Raw genomic sequence first — 12,371 nt, 5'->3', positions numbered from 1 at the left:
CTATCGCTGCGGCAGAACAACCCATGATCAGAAGGACTGCTGGTTTAAGGACAAAATATGCAGGCAATGTGGGAAAATGGGACACATAGCAAGAGTCTGCAGGTCGGGAAAGAAAACCAACACTACAAGAACTACTAAGGAAAAGTACAAGAAAGTAAAGAAATTGACAGACAGTAGTTCGGAAGATCAGGAGAGTGATAAGGACTCCGGGAGCAGGAGACTAAGTTGTCTAAAGTTATACAACGTGATCACAAAGGAGGATCACCGAACCATTTGGGTCACCCTCATGATAGCAGGGTCCCCAGTAAAGATGGAATTGGACACAGGATCAGCCCTAACTGTTATGAATTGACGAGACTATGAGCGGTTATTCTCACACATACCCTTGAAGGACACGCCCATTGTATTGAAGACATACATGGGGCAAAAAGTCTACCCCAGAGGAAAAATAGGGGTGCCAGTTGAATACAACGGCAAGGAAACACAGAAACTGTGTCTATTTATACTACCAGATGGAGGACCACCATTATTGGGACGTGAATGGATCCGAAAAATACAATTGGATTGGCATTCCATTCAGGCGCTAACTGTGACTGATAAAAAGGATGATGACGTCACACCTGGACGACTGTCAAAGATTCTAACTGATGCGAAAGGGGTGTTCCAACAAGGACTTGGGACTCTAAAAGGACTGGAGCGAGTGGGCCACACCCATCATTCCTGTAATGAAGAAATCATTGAGCAGCACGCCTGGGGAACCGAAGAAGGTTCGCATCTGTGGGGACTTCAAGGTAACTGTGAACCCAGTCCTGCACACAGTACAATATCCACTTCCACGGATAGAAGATATTTTCGCCTCACTATCTGGAGGGAAATGCTTTACAAAGATTGATCTGGCCCAAGCGTATCTACAAATGGAGGTGGAAGAAGCATCTAGGAAATACCTCACGATAAACACTCACAAAGGCCTTTACCAGTACAATTGACTGGTATTCGGGGTAGCATCAGCCCCGGCTATTTGGCAGAGGGCGATGGAACAAGTCGTTCAAGGGATTCCGGGGACCCAGTGTTATTTGGACGACATCCTGGGTACGGGCGAAAATGACAGTGAACACCTTGCCAACCTGGAGCAGGTGCTCACGAGATTACAGGAATATGGGCTACGAGCCAACCGTCCCAAATGCGAGTTCTTCAGGAGACAAATCTCGTACTGTGGCCACATGATTGATGAGGAAGGGTTGCATAAGTCGCCGGACAAGATTGAGGCTGTAGTCAAGGCTTCAGCACCGCAAAATGTGTCGCAACTGAGGTCGTTCCTCGGGTTGGTGAACTACTACCATAAGTTCTTGCCGAATTTATCTACAATTCTGCACCCACTGAACGCCCTGCTACAAACTGGAGTAACATGGAAATGGAGTGATGAGTGTAAGCGTGCCTTTCAGAAATGTAAATGCCTAATCACTTCAAAAGAAGTATTGGCCCACTACAATCCAACACTACCGATTCGGTTAGCATGTGATGCGTCTCCCTATGGCATCGGAGTGGTGCTGTCACACAAATTCCTTGACGGTTCAGAGAGGCCAATAGCCTTTGCATCGCGCTCGTTAACCTCAGCCGAGCGTAACTACGCCCAGATTGACAGGGAGGCCCTCAGCCTGGTGTGGGGGGTGAAGAAGTTCAATCACTATCTGCACGGGCAGAAATTCACCCTACTGACTGATCATCAGCCCCTGGTCTCCATTTTTAACCCAAAGAAGGGCGTTCCGGTGATGACGGCGCAACGGCTGCAAAGATGGTCACTTGTTCTAGGGGCACATCAATGAGACATAGAGTACAAGGGTACGAAACAGCATGGAAACGCTGATGGGCTGTCGCGCCTACCGTTGCCTACGGTAGAGGAAGCACCTGCAGTGGACCCTGTTGAGATATTCCATGCGACCATAGTCAAATGTCTACCTGTTACAAACTCAAGTATAGAGAAGGAAACCCGAAATGACCCGACACTCTCTCGGGTCTATGATTTGATGGTGAAGGGATGGCCAGCACATGGCGACTCACTGTTGCCAGCATTCTTGCCAAGGAGAGAACAGCTGTCAGTGTGCCGGGGGACCTTGATGTGTGAATCCCGAGTGGTAATTCCACCCAAGTTGAGAGATAGAGTGCTCAATGAGCTTCATGAGGGTCATCTGGGAGGGGTAAAAATGAAGAGCCTAGCCAGGGCGTTTGTGTGGTGGCCGGGAATCGATCAAGAAATCGAGGATATGATCAAGAGATGCACAGGATGCCAGAAGGTCCAAAACGCTCCACCACAGGCCCCGCTACATCCATGGGAGTGGTCCTCATCTCCATGGCAACAGGTACACATTGATTTTGCTGGTCCATTTATGGACTCAATGTTCCTAATCGCTGTGGACGCCCATTCGAAATGGCCAGAGGTCATCAAAATGTCCTCCACCACCACGGAGAAAACTATTGCAGTCCTACGGACCATCTTCGCCAGGAATGGCTTGCCAGAACAGATTTGCTCCGACAATGGACCACAGTTTGTGTCCGAGGATTTCCGGAGGTTTCTGAGGAATAATGGGGTGAAACATTACACATCTGCCCCATATCATCCAGCCACAAATGGATTGGCTGAGAGGTTTGTTCAGACCTTTAAAAAGGCCATAAAGGCAATGTATAATGACGACATACCACTACAACACAAGGTGGATAATTTCTTGTTTGCTTACCGGAATGCGACACATGCAGTCACCAACCAAGCTCCAGCCGTAATGTTCTTCAAACGAAGGCTAAGATGTCGCCTGGGCTTGCTCAAACCAAACATAAGATGAGATGTTGAGGATAAGCAATTCCAGCACATAAATGAGAAGCCAACCAGGAGCTTCAAGATAGGGCAACCAGTCTTGGCCCGCGACTACCGAACAGAAGAATGGCAGCCAGGAACGATATGCACACAGCAGGGACCACTAATGTATACAGTGGACGTTGGAGAGCGTATCGTGAGTCACCATGCTGACCAGATTCTAGAGTCACAGGAACAAGCCAAACCCATACCACGAGCAGGTGCACCTGGTAATCAACCCGAAGTGCAGATTGCGTCTACCTCAGAAGCAGTGGTATTGGAAGCTGACGAACCAACCAATGACAATGAGCCAGAATCAACTCCGCCGCAAGAACAGGATACTCGAGAAAGGCGCTATCCAGTCAGGATCAGGAAGCCTCCTCAAAGACTGAACTTATAAATGATTATTTCAGTTGATGTATATAGTACAGAGAAAATTGTAATTGTAATTAGTTATTATTTAGTTGTTAAATGAATGTTATGTACTGTTTATCTAAAAGGGAAGGAATTGTTGTGCATGTACCTTTAAGAGAAGAACTGATTCTATACTGCAGTACCGGCAGTGACCACCCCTGTATATAAAGCCATAGCAGGCTTCTGTACGTCAGTCTTAAGTTACCCTCTGTTCAGTAAATACCTGTTATTATTGTTCTCCTGCAGTCTGTGTATTATTTATACTCGGACACTACATGATGGCCCCGGTGTCCGGGTTGTATTGTCATTAATGCATTTTAATCGGCCTGTCCGGCCTTGGTGGCTCCCTTGAGCTGTTTCCGATTATATATGCAGACAAACTAATGGCCTTATGCTTAGGCCTAGCTGGGCTTGATCTGTTTCGATCTGACGCAATGCATATTCAGTGTTTGCCTAAGCTGTCTGGTTTTCTCAAACACAAAGTCCTTTTCACAGAAATGCATTTTAAGTTTCGATTTCCCAAAGCTGTCTGCTTGTTCTAGAGTCCATGCTTTTAAAATCTTACAGGCTTATGGTCACGAGGTGCGGACGCCATCTTTTTGGGTATCCCTTTTAAAATTGTCCATACAGGGTCCCTTTTATTCATAACCTTGGGGGAATGTGGGAATTTTGCGAACCTTACACAAGGGGCCACCACATCTGCTGAAGCCAGAGGGGAAGCATCACGTAGGTGCATGCGTAAGAGGAAGATATAGCACAAGTAGTCACAAGGATAGTCACTTGGGTGTTGTGATGTATTGTTTTTTGACCAGCCATCCTTGTCATGGTATCATAAATAGATTTGATGGCAAACTGTTGAAGTTGTGGCCTGTGTCATTTTGCAATTGTGTCTTCCACATTGAGGGCTTAGGGCAACTTGCAATTGTCAATATGGTGGTCAGAGTAATAAGAATCCGCAGGTTCTTGTCCATTTTCGATGGTCTGGTAAGAAGGTGCGAGGCAAAAGTGTCTGATTGTGCAGGCTAAGCAAATCTAGCCAACATGAGTACATCCCTTGCATCCCAGGCAGCAATGTGGTCGCGCACTGGTGCCTTCTGGTCTGTGCAGCTTCAGGTGGGTGAGCAGCAGCTTGCCACTCCTGTTGTTGCTCCTGCTGTTGGTGCTGCTGTTGCTCGTGTTGCTGCGGTTGGTCTTCATCCGAATCGGATGTCCAGGAGGAAAGGAAATAAATGTTCACCATGCTTCTGGTATATGCCTCAGTTGAGGAAGCACTCAGTCAAGGTGGGGAGAGGGGTTTCCCAGCAGGTCACACTGGAGATGGGTGTTGTTCTATCTATGCTTTAATGCATTCAATCAAGCGTGTAGATACGTCGAATTAAATCAGCGTCAGGCAGACGGGCTCATAACTGTGATCTTTACTTTATTCCTAAAATGGCTGACTGCAGCTTTCCTGGGTAATTCCCATAATGCAATGCACATTACATTACCGTATTAACTGGTGTTAAACTCACACATTACATTACCGTATTGACTGGTGTCAAACTCGCAATCAATACACGACATCCCCCTTTTCCTTGGAAACAAACTTGCAGTTTACAAACAGTTGCTTACAATAACACTGCATAACTTATTTGGTTTATAAACTTTTTACAAACTTGTATCTTACCACACAACTAAACAATTCCCAGGTTTAAACATTTAACATCACCCATGCAGTTCTCGCACAGTTTATGTTGTGACATAATCAGACAGTCTTTGGGGTTTTCTTCTAACCCTTTGAGGTCTGGCTGTATTGGGTATGTCTGACATGTTGGTGTCAGTGGGTATTGCCTGTGTCACAGTGGTATGTGTGTCAGGATCTACTATACTGTCCTCAGTCCCTTGTGTTTCCTCCTGCTCATGGAGTGTCTCCTTTGGTTCATTGGTTCTGTATTTCTTCACAAACGTAGTGTTTCTCGAGTAGCATGCTCCTTCTGGAGATTCTACTACTACGTGACTCCCTGTTTTACTCAAAACTTTGTGCGGTGTGGCATTAAAAGGAGTGGTGAACTTGTCCACTTTGTCCTGCCGTACCAGCACCGTGTCACCAACTTCCACCTCTGAGTATTGTGTTCTCCGCTGTTCATCTGCGTAGAGTTTGGACTTGCCTTTTTGTTCTGCGTCCCGGTCACGTACTTCCATATCTGCACGCGACTCTGTAATGTCTGGCAGCTTTCCTCTCATTTTCCATTTAAAGAGCATCTCTGCGGGCTCTTTCTTGTCATGGTATGGCCAATGCTCCTGTACACAGTCACATATTTTCTAAGTTCACGTTTCCAATCTAGTCCTTCTGACTGAGCAATTCTGATTCTCTTCATCAGCGATGCATTCTGGCGCTCGACTTCTCCGTTAGCCTGAGCCCATTTTGCTGTCGTTTTCAGGTGTTTGATCCCATTGTTTTCACAGTATTCTTTGAATAATTCAGATCTGAATTGGGGATCATTATCAGATTTGCAGGTGATTGGCAAACCATGACGGCTGAAGATTGACTCTAAACTATCAATAACCTTCTCTGTTGTTGTGGAGGTCATGATGTTGTATTCATAGTAGCGACCATAATAATCAACTACCACAAGAATGGAGTGGTTGGATGGCAAGGGTCCCAGTAAGTCTATAGCTACATCCTGCCAGGGGCCCTCCGGTAATGGTGTTGGTCTCAACGGTTCAGGTGGGTCGGGTCTGGTTACTATCTGACAGCCGTGGCACGCTTTACAGTGTTTTTCAGCTGCCTTGTCCATGCCAGGCCACCAAACCTTGGTTCTGAGATGTTGCTTTGTTCCAACTATTCCCAAGTGTCCTTCATGTGCTAACACCAGGGCTCGTGCGTGTAACACTGTGGGTAGCACGATGCGTGTTCCCTGAAGAACTAGGTACCCCGCTACGCACAGCTCATTTGCAATTGCTGCATAAGGTTTACAGTTCTCAAAATGTCTGTTTGTGTTTGCCTTCCGTACCTCAATCAGCTCTGGGTCGGTAGCAGAGGCTTCCTCCACCTCTCTAGTAGTGTGTGCTTTTGGTGTCGCACTCACAGCTACAAATCTCACGTATTCATCTGAGCCATGAGAATGTCTCTCCTGTTTTGCTGTCTCCCCCAGCAATCGTGACAGTGGGTCTGCAATGTTTTGCTTGCCTGGAATGTGTATCACTTTAAAATCGTACGGCTGTAATCTAAGTACCCATCTCTCTATACAGGCACAGGGTTTGGAGTGTGGGCCGTATATCACTTGTAATGGCTTATGGTCAGTTACCAAGTTAAATTTTCAGCCATACACATATGGATGCAGCCTCTCACAAGCCCATAGGCCTCTCTCTCTGTTTGAGAGTATTTCCTCTCACAGTCTGTTAAACTACGACTTACATAGCATATTGGCACCTCTTGTCCCTGTTGGTCCTGAACTAGTACTGCGCCTAAACCTACAGGACTGGCATCTGCTATCACCTTGGTTGGTGCATCCTTATCAAAATATGCTAAAGTGCCGGCTCTGGCCAACTCTTCCTTGAGTGCACTGAATGACTGTCTCTGTTGTGATCCAAATTTAAATGGTGTGTCTTTTCTCGTCAGGCGTCGCAGTGGCTCTGATAGCGTTGCAAACTGCGGGATGAATCTGCTACTGTACCCAATGAGTCTCAAGAAACTCCTCACCTCTGTAGCATTCTCTGGTTCCCGAGCTTCTGCCACTGCTCGCACTCTCTCTGCTGTTGGTCCGATGCCCTTTTCAGACAACAGGATTCCATGAAAATCAATCGGTCCATGTTGAATTGGCACTTCTCTGAGTTTAGTGACAGTCCACTTTCCATTAGTCTGGTCATGATAGCGTGCAGGCGTCTGTCGTGCGTTTCCTGGTCGTGTGCATGCACGATAATGTCGTCTGAGATGTTTTCAACATCCTCTATTCCAGCTAAGGCATTAGCTATCTCGTGCTGATATTGCTCACTAGCCGAAGATACACCGAATACCAGCCTCTTGTACCTGTATACTCCGTTACGTACTGCAAACGTTGTGATTTCTCGTGACTCAGGGGTCAGTTCTAGCTGGTGATAACCCCATTTCAGGTCTAGCTTACTAAACACCGTCGAGCCGTTCATACCTTGGAGTATCTCATCAACGGTGGGGATTGGATATCGTTCCCTCACTATTGCCTGGTTTTCTCGTCTCATGTCTAGGCATAACCTTACATCCTTATCCGCTTTTGGTACAATAACCACAGGATTTACCCATGGGGTGGGACCAGTTACAGGTTCGATAATGTCCATGTCCCTCAATTGTTTTATTTTGGCCTCTACTGCCCCCCTTAAGTTGAATGGTATATGCCTGAGTGGCTGGGCCACAGGCTTCACTTGTGGGTCGATATACAAACTGATCTGTTTTGTGTTTGTTAAGTCTGTGTGTTATAGTGAGAATTACTACACAGACCACAAGAGTAAATTCAACAGGTCTTTACTGGTTGGAGGTCAGGACTATACTGAATACAATATTATTACACTGTGCTTATATACCGGTGTGGTCACCACCGGTATTACGTATACAGCAGCCAAAGAAAGTAGTACCTTTCTTAAGGTGGACCAGGCTTAAGTTCTCTTAAGGTGGAACAGGTTACATACACCACAATCCTCCCTTTTTAGCTTAACAGTCATATCCCCAAATAAACATAACATATATACATATATAACTTCAGGTATAACAGCTCAAAGGTTCAGTCTCTCAGGAGGCTTTCTGATTCGGCTTGGATAACGCCTTTCAGTGGTCTCTGATTCTTGTTGTTGAGGTGCCTCCTCTAGTTGGTTGCCAATGTATTGGGTGTCATCATCATCAAATACATTCTCGGCCGAGGTAGATGCTTCAGGTTCATGAACGTCTTCCACAGCTGTCTCTGTCACAACCATGGGTTCGACCCTTGCTCTCGACTCTACCAGTTGATCCGCATGACGCCTTATCACATTATGACCAATATCTACGGTGTACATCAGAGGTCCTTGTCTGGCCTGGATTGTTCCGGCCTGCCATTTTTCGTTTCCATAGCCCCTTGCCATCACTGGTTGTCCTACGTCGAAAGTTCGAGTGGTCTTGCTGTTAATATGCCGAAACTGTTTGTTTTCCACTTCCCTCCGCACATTTGGTTTTAACAAGTCCAACTTGGACCGCAACCTCCTGTTATAAAACATCATAGCAGGACTTTGGTTAGTCACGGCATGATCGGCGTTTCTATATGACATCAGGAACTTATCGACCTTGTGTTGCAGCGGAATCTGATCATCATTCATGGCCTTAATAGCCTTTTTGAATGTCTGGACAAATCTTTCAGCCAACCCGTTTGTCGCCGGATGATATGGGGCAGAGGTATAATGTTTAACTCCATTCTTCTTTAAGAATTGTTGGAATTCTTCCGATACAAACTGTGGTCCGTTGTCCGAACAGATCTGTTCTGGCAATCCGTTCCTTGCGAATATTGTTCTTAACAACGCAATTGTCTTTTCTGAAGTAGTGGTATTCATCTTGATGACTTCTGGCCATTTGGAATGTGCGTCCACCGCGATTAGGAACATGGAGTCCATGAATGGACCAGCAAAGTCAATGTGTACGCGTTGCCATGGGGCTGAAGGCCATTCCCATGGGTGTAGCGGTGCTATCGGAGGTGCATTTTGCACTTTTTGACACCCAGCGCAGCTCTTCGTTAACTCCTCAATCCGTTGGTCAATACCCGGCCACCATACGTAAGCCCTAGCAAGACTTTTCATTTTAACTCCCCCCAGATGACCTTCATGTAGTTCTTTTAAAACTCTTTCCCTTAACTTGGGAGGAATAATCACTCTTGTCCTGTACATCAAAGTACCATGGCAGACGGACAGCTGGTCTCGCCTTGCCGAGAATGCCGGTAACAGAGGATCACCCCGTGTTGGCCATCCTTTCACTGTCACCTCGTAGACTCTGGACAGTGTCGGGTCGTTCCTGGTTTCTCTTTCAATACTTGCGTTGGTGACAGGTAAACACTCGATAATGGTCGAATGAAATAACTCAACAGGGTCAACTTTCGTCGTGTCTTCATCTTCAGGTAGTGGCAGGCGCGACAGGCCATCAGCATTGCCATGCTGTTTCGTACCTTTGAATTCTATCTGATATTGATGTGCCCCTAAGAAAAGAGACCATCTCTGGAGACGCTGTGCTGTCATCACCGAAACACCCTTCTTAGGGTTAAAAATGGACACCAACGGTTGATGGTCCGTCAGAAGTGTGAATTTTTGGCCCTGTAGGTAATGATTAAACTTCTTTACTCCCCATACAAGGCTAAGGGCCTCCCTATCGATCTGCGCATAGTTGCGCTCAGCGGAGGTCAATGATCTGGATGCAAACACGACTGGCCTTTCCGTGCCATTTGGCAATTTATGTGAGAGTACTGCCCCAATACCATAAGGAGAAGCATCACAAGCCAACCGAATAGGCAGTGTCGGGTTGAAGTGAGCCAACACTTCCTCTGAGGTGATCAATTCTTTGCTTTTGCGAAATGCCTTCTTACAGTTTTCGCCCCAGTCCCATGGTACCCCTTTCTGTAAAAGAGCGTTCAACGGATGCAGCACCGTGGATAGATTTGGCAGAAATTTATGGTAATAGTTAATTAATCCTAGAAACGACCTCAACTGAGAGACATTCTCCGGAGCGGGAGCCTTTACAACTGCCGCTATCTTGTCAGGAGACTTATGAAGCCCCTCCCGGTCAATGACATGCCCACAGTACGAGATCCGCTTCTGGAAGAACTCACATTTCTGCCGATTTACTCTAAGTCCATACTCTTTCAGTCTGTTGAGCACCAGTTCCAAGTTAGCGAGATGCTGTTCATCACCATCACCTGTGATCAGAATGTCGTCCAGGTAATATTGTGTGCCTGGAATTCCCTGTAATACCTGCTCCATGGCCCTCTGCCAAATTGCTGGAGCCGATGCCACTCCAAAAACCAGCCTATTGTACCGGTACAACCCTCGATGCGTGTTGATCGTGAGGTATTGGCGTGACCCTTCTTCAACCTCCATCTGCAAATATGCCTGCGCCAGGTCTATCTTGGTGAAGTGTTTCCCGCCAGACAGTGAAGCGAAAATATCCTCAATCTGTGGAAGCGGATACTGCACCGTGTGAAGCACCGGATTAACGGTGATTTTGAAATCTCCACAGATGCGAACCTTCCCTGGATCTCCTGGCTTATTGTTCGCAGGACGTTTCATAACGGGAACAATGGGCGTAGCCCACTCACTCCAATCTACTTTAGACAGTACACCTGAACGTTCTAGTGCTTCCAGCTCCGCTTCAACCGCAGGTCGTATTGCATAGGGTACCGGTCTGGCTTTAAAAAATTTTGGTTGTGCATGTTCATCAATCTTGATGTTTGCCGTAATTCCTCTCAGTGTTCCCAGTCCCGGCTGGAACACCTCTTTAGCCTCATCCAATATTCTGGACAATCGTTTAGGTTTGACAGCTGTTTCCCCGGAATCTACCGTTAGTGCTTTCAAGGAGTGCCAGTCCATATTCATTTTCCTAATCCACTCCCGTCCTAGTAGTGGTGGACCCCCTTCAGGTAGCACATATAAGTCCATTACTTGGCTTCCTTTGCCCTTGTGGACCACTTCTACCTCTATTTTTCCGATGGGGTACACTCTTTGCCCCGTGTACGTTTTCAATATAATCTCCATATCCTGTAAGGGAATATGTTGGAATAACCTTCTGTAATCTTTCTTATTCATGACCGTCAATGCCGATCCAGTGTCCAATTCCATTTTTACTTGGACTCCTGCTATCTTAAGAGTGACCCAAATTGTCTGGAGGTCTGTATCCTTACCACCGTTGTGTATTCTTAAGCTATCCAGTTCATTACTGCTAGCGTCTGAATCTGACTTCTGTTCGGACAAACTGTTCTTTGTCACCTTGTGTACCTTTGCATATTTTCCTTGCGGTGACTTTTTGTTGCTGGTCTTCTTTCCTGACCGGCATACTTTAGCTATGTGGCCAAGCCTGCCACACGTTCTGCATTCTTGGTTTTTAAACCAACACTGGTTCTGATCGTGCGTTGTCTCTCCACAACGATAACATTTGACAGAACTCAAACCCAATTTGTTTGTACCGAGTTCCGGTGGCCGTAGCTGCATTACTGCCGTGCCTCTCGCTGCGGCCTCGTGTGCTGCTGCCATAGTGACCGCCTTCTCGAGAGACAGCTCATTCTCCTCGAGCAGTCGCCTTTGTGTATCCTGTTTAAATAAACCACACACAAATCTATCTCGAAGTGCCTCTGTCAGTCCCGTTCCAAACTGACAATATTTTGCAGCTTACGTAATTCCATCAAATATTCAGCATTGCTTTCATTTTGCAGCTGTCTTCTATCGTAAAATTTAAATCGTTCCGCTAGCATCAGCGGCGTGGGGTTAAGATGATTTTTTAGGACAGTAACAATCTGTTCGAACGTCTTATCCGCCGGTTCATCTGGTGATAACAGGTGTTTCAATTGCCCGTATGTCTTCGCACCCATTAAGTTTAGTAATGTTAGTGCTTTATCTGCCTCAGGAATTTTATTTGCCTTACAATAGTTTTGTATGCGTTCTACATACATAGCCCAGTCTTCTATATCACTGTCGAAGGCATTAATGTTCCCATGTTTAGGCATCGTAGCAATTTATCGTATTTTTAATGTTATCTAAGATGGTGGCTTCCCGCTCTTGCCGTCGTCCTCCGCCCACAAAATGGCGGTTTTCCCGCGCTTGTCGGTCTTCACCCATCCCCCGACGCTATCTCCGCTTCACTGCGGCTCTCACGCCTTCAGTTTCCCCAGACGCTGCGCCTTTAGCCCGAATGCGGCCCTTATCTCCGGTCACGATCGATGTCCCACGCTGCGCCTCTCGCTCGAAAGCGGCCCGGCCCTTATCTCTGGTCGCAATCGACCTCACCGCCCTTATTCCTCCGTCTTCCCAGCCCCGTCTGTACAGCCAACGCGGTTGACTTTCTGTCGCGTCGCTGCCCGGCTTACCCACCACGAGGTAGTAGAAGAAGCTGACAGTCGCTGATGGAGGCTTCGAGGTCAGGATGTCTTCTGCACTC

Source organism: Somniosus microcephalus, chromosome 13 (genome assembly GCF_052327205.1).
Source record: "Somniosus microcephalus isolate GS21.2 chromosome 13, FLI_Smic_1.0, whole genome shotgun sequence".
Classification (NCBI taxonomy): domain Eukaryota; kingdom Metazoa; phylum Chordata; class Chondrichthyes; order Squaliformes; family Somniosidae; genus Somniosus; species Somniosus microcephalus.
The sequence above is the reverse complement of the archived record's forward strand: the minus strand, read 5'-3'. Positions refer to the sequence as shown.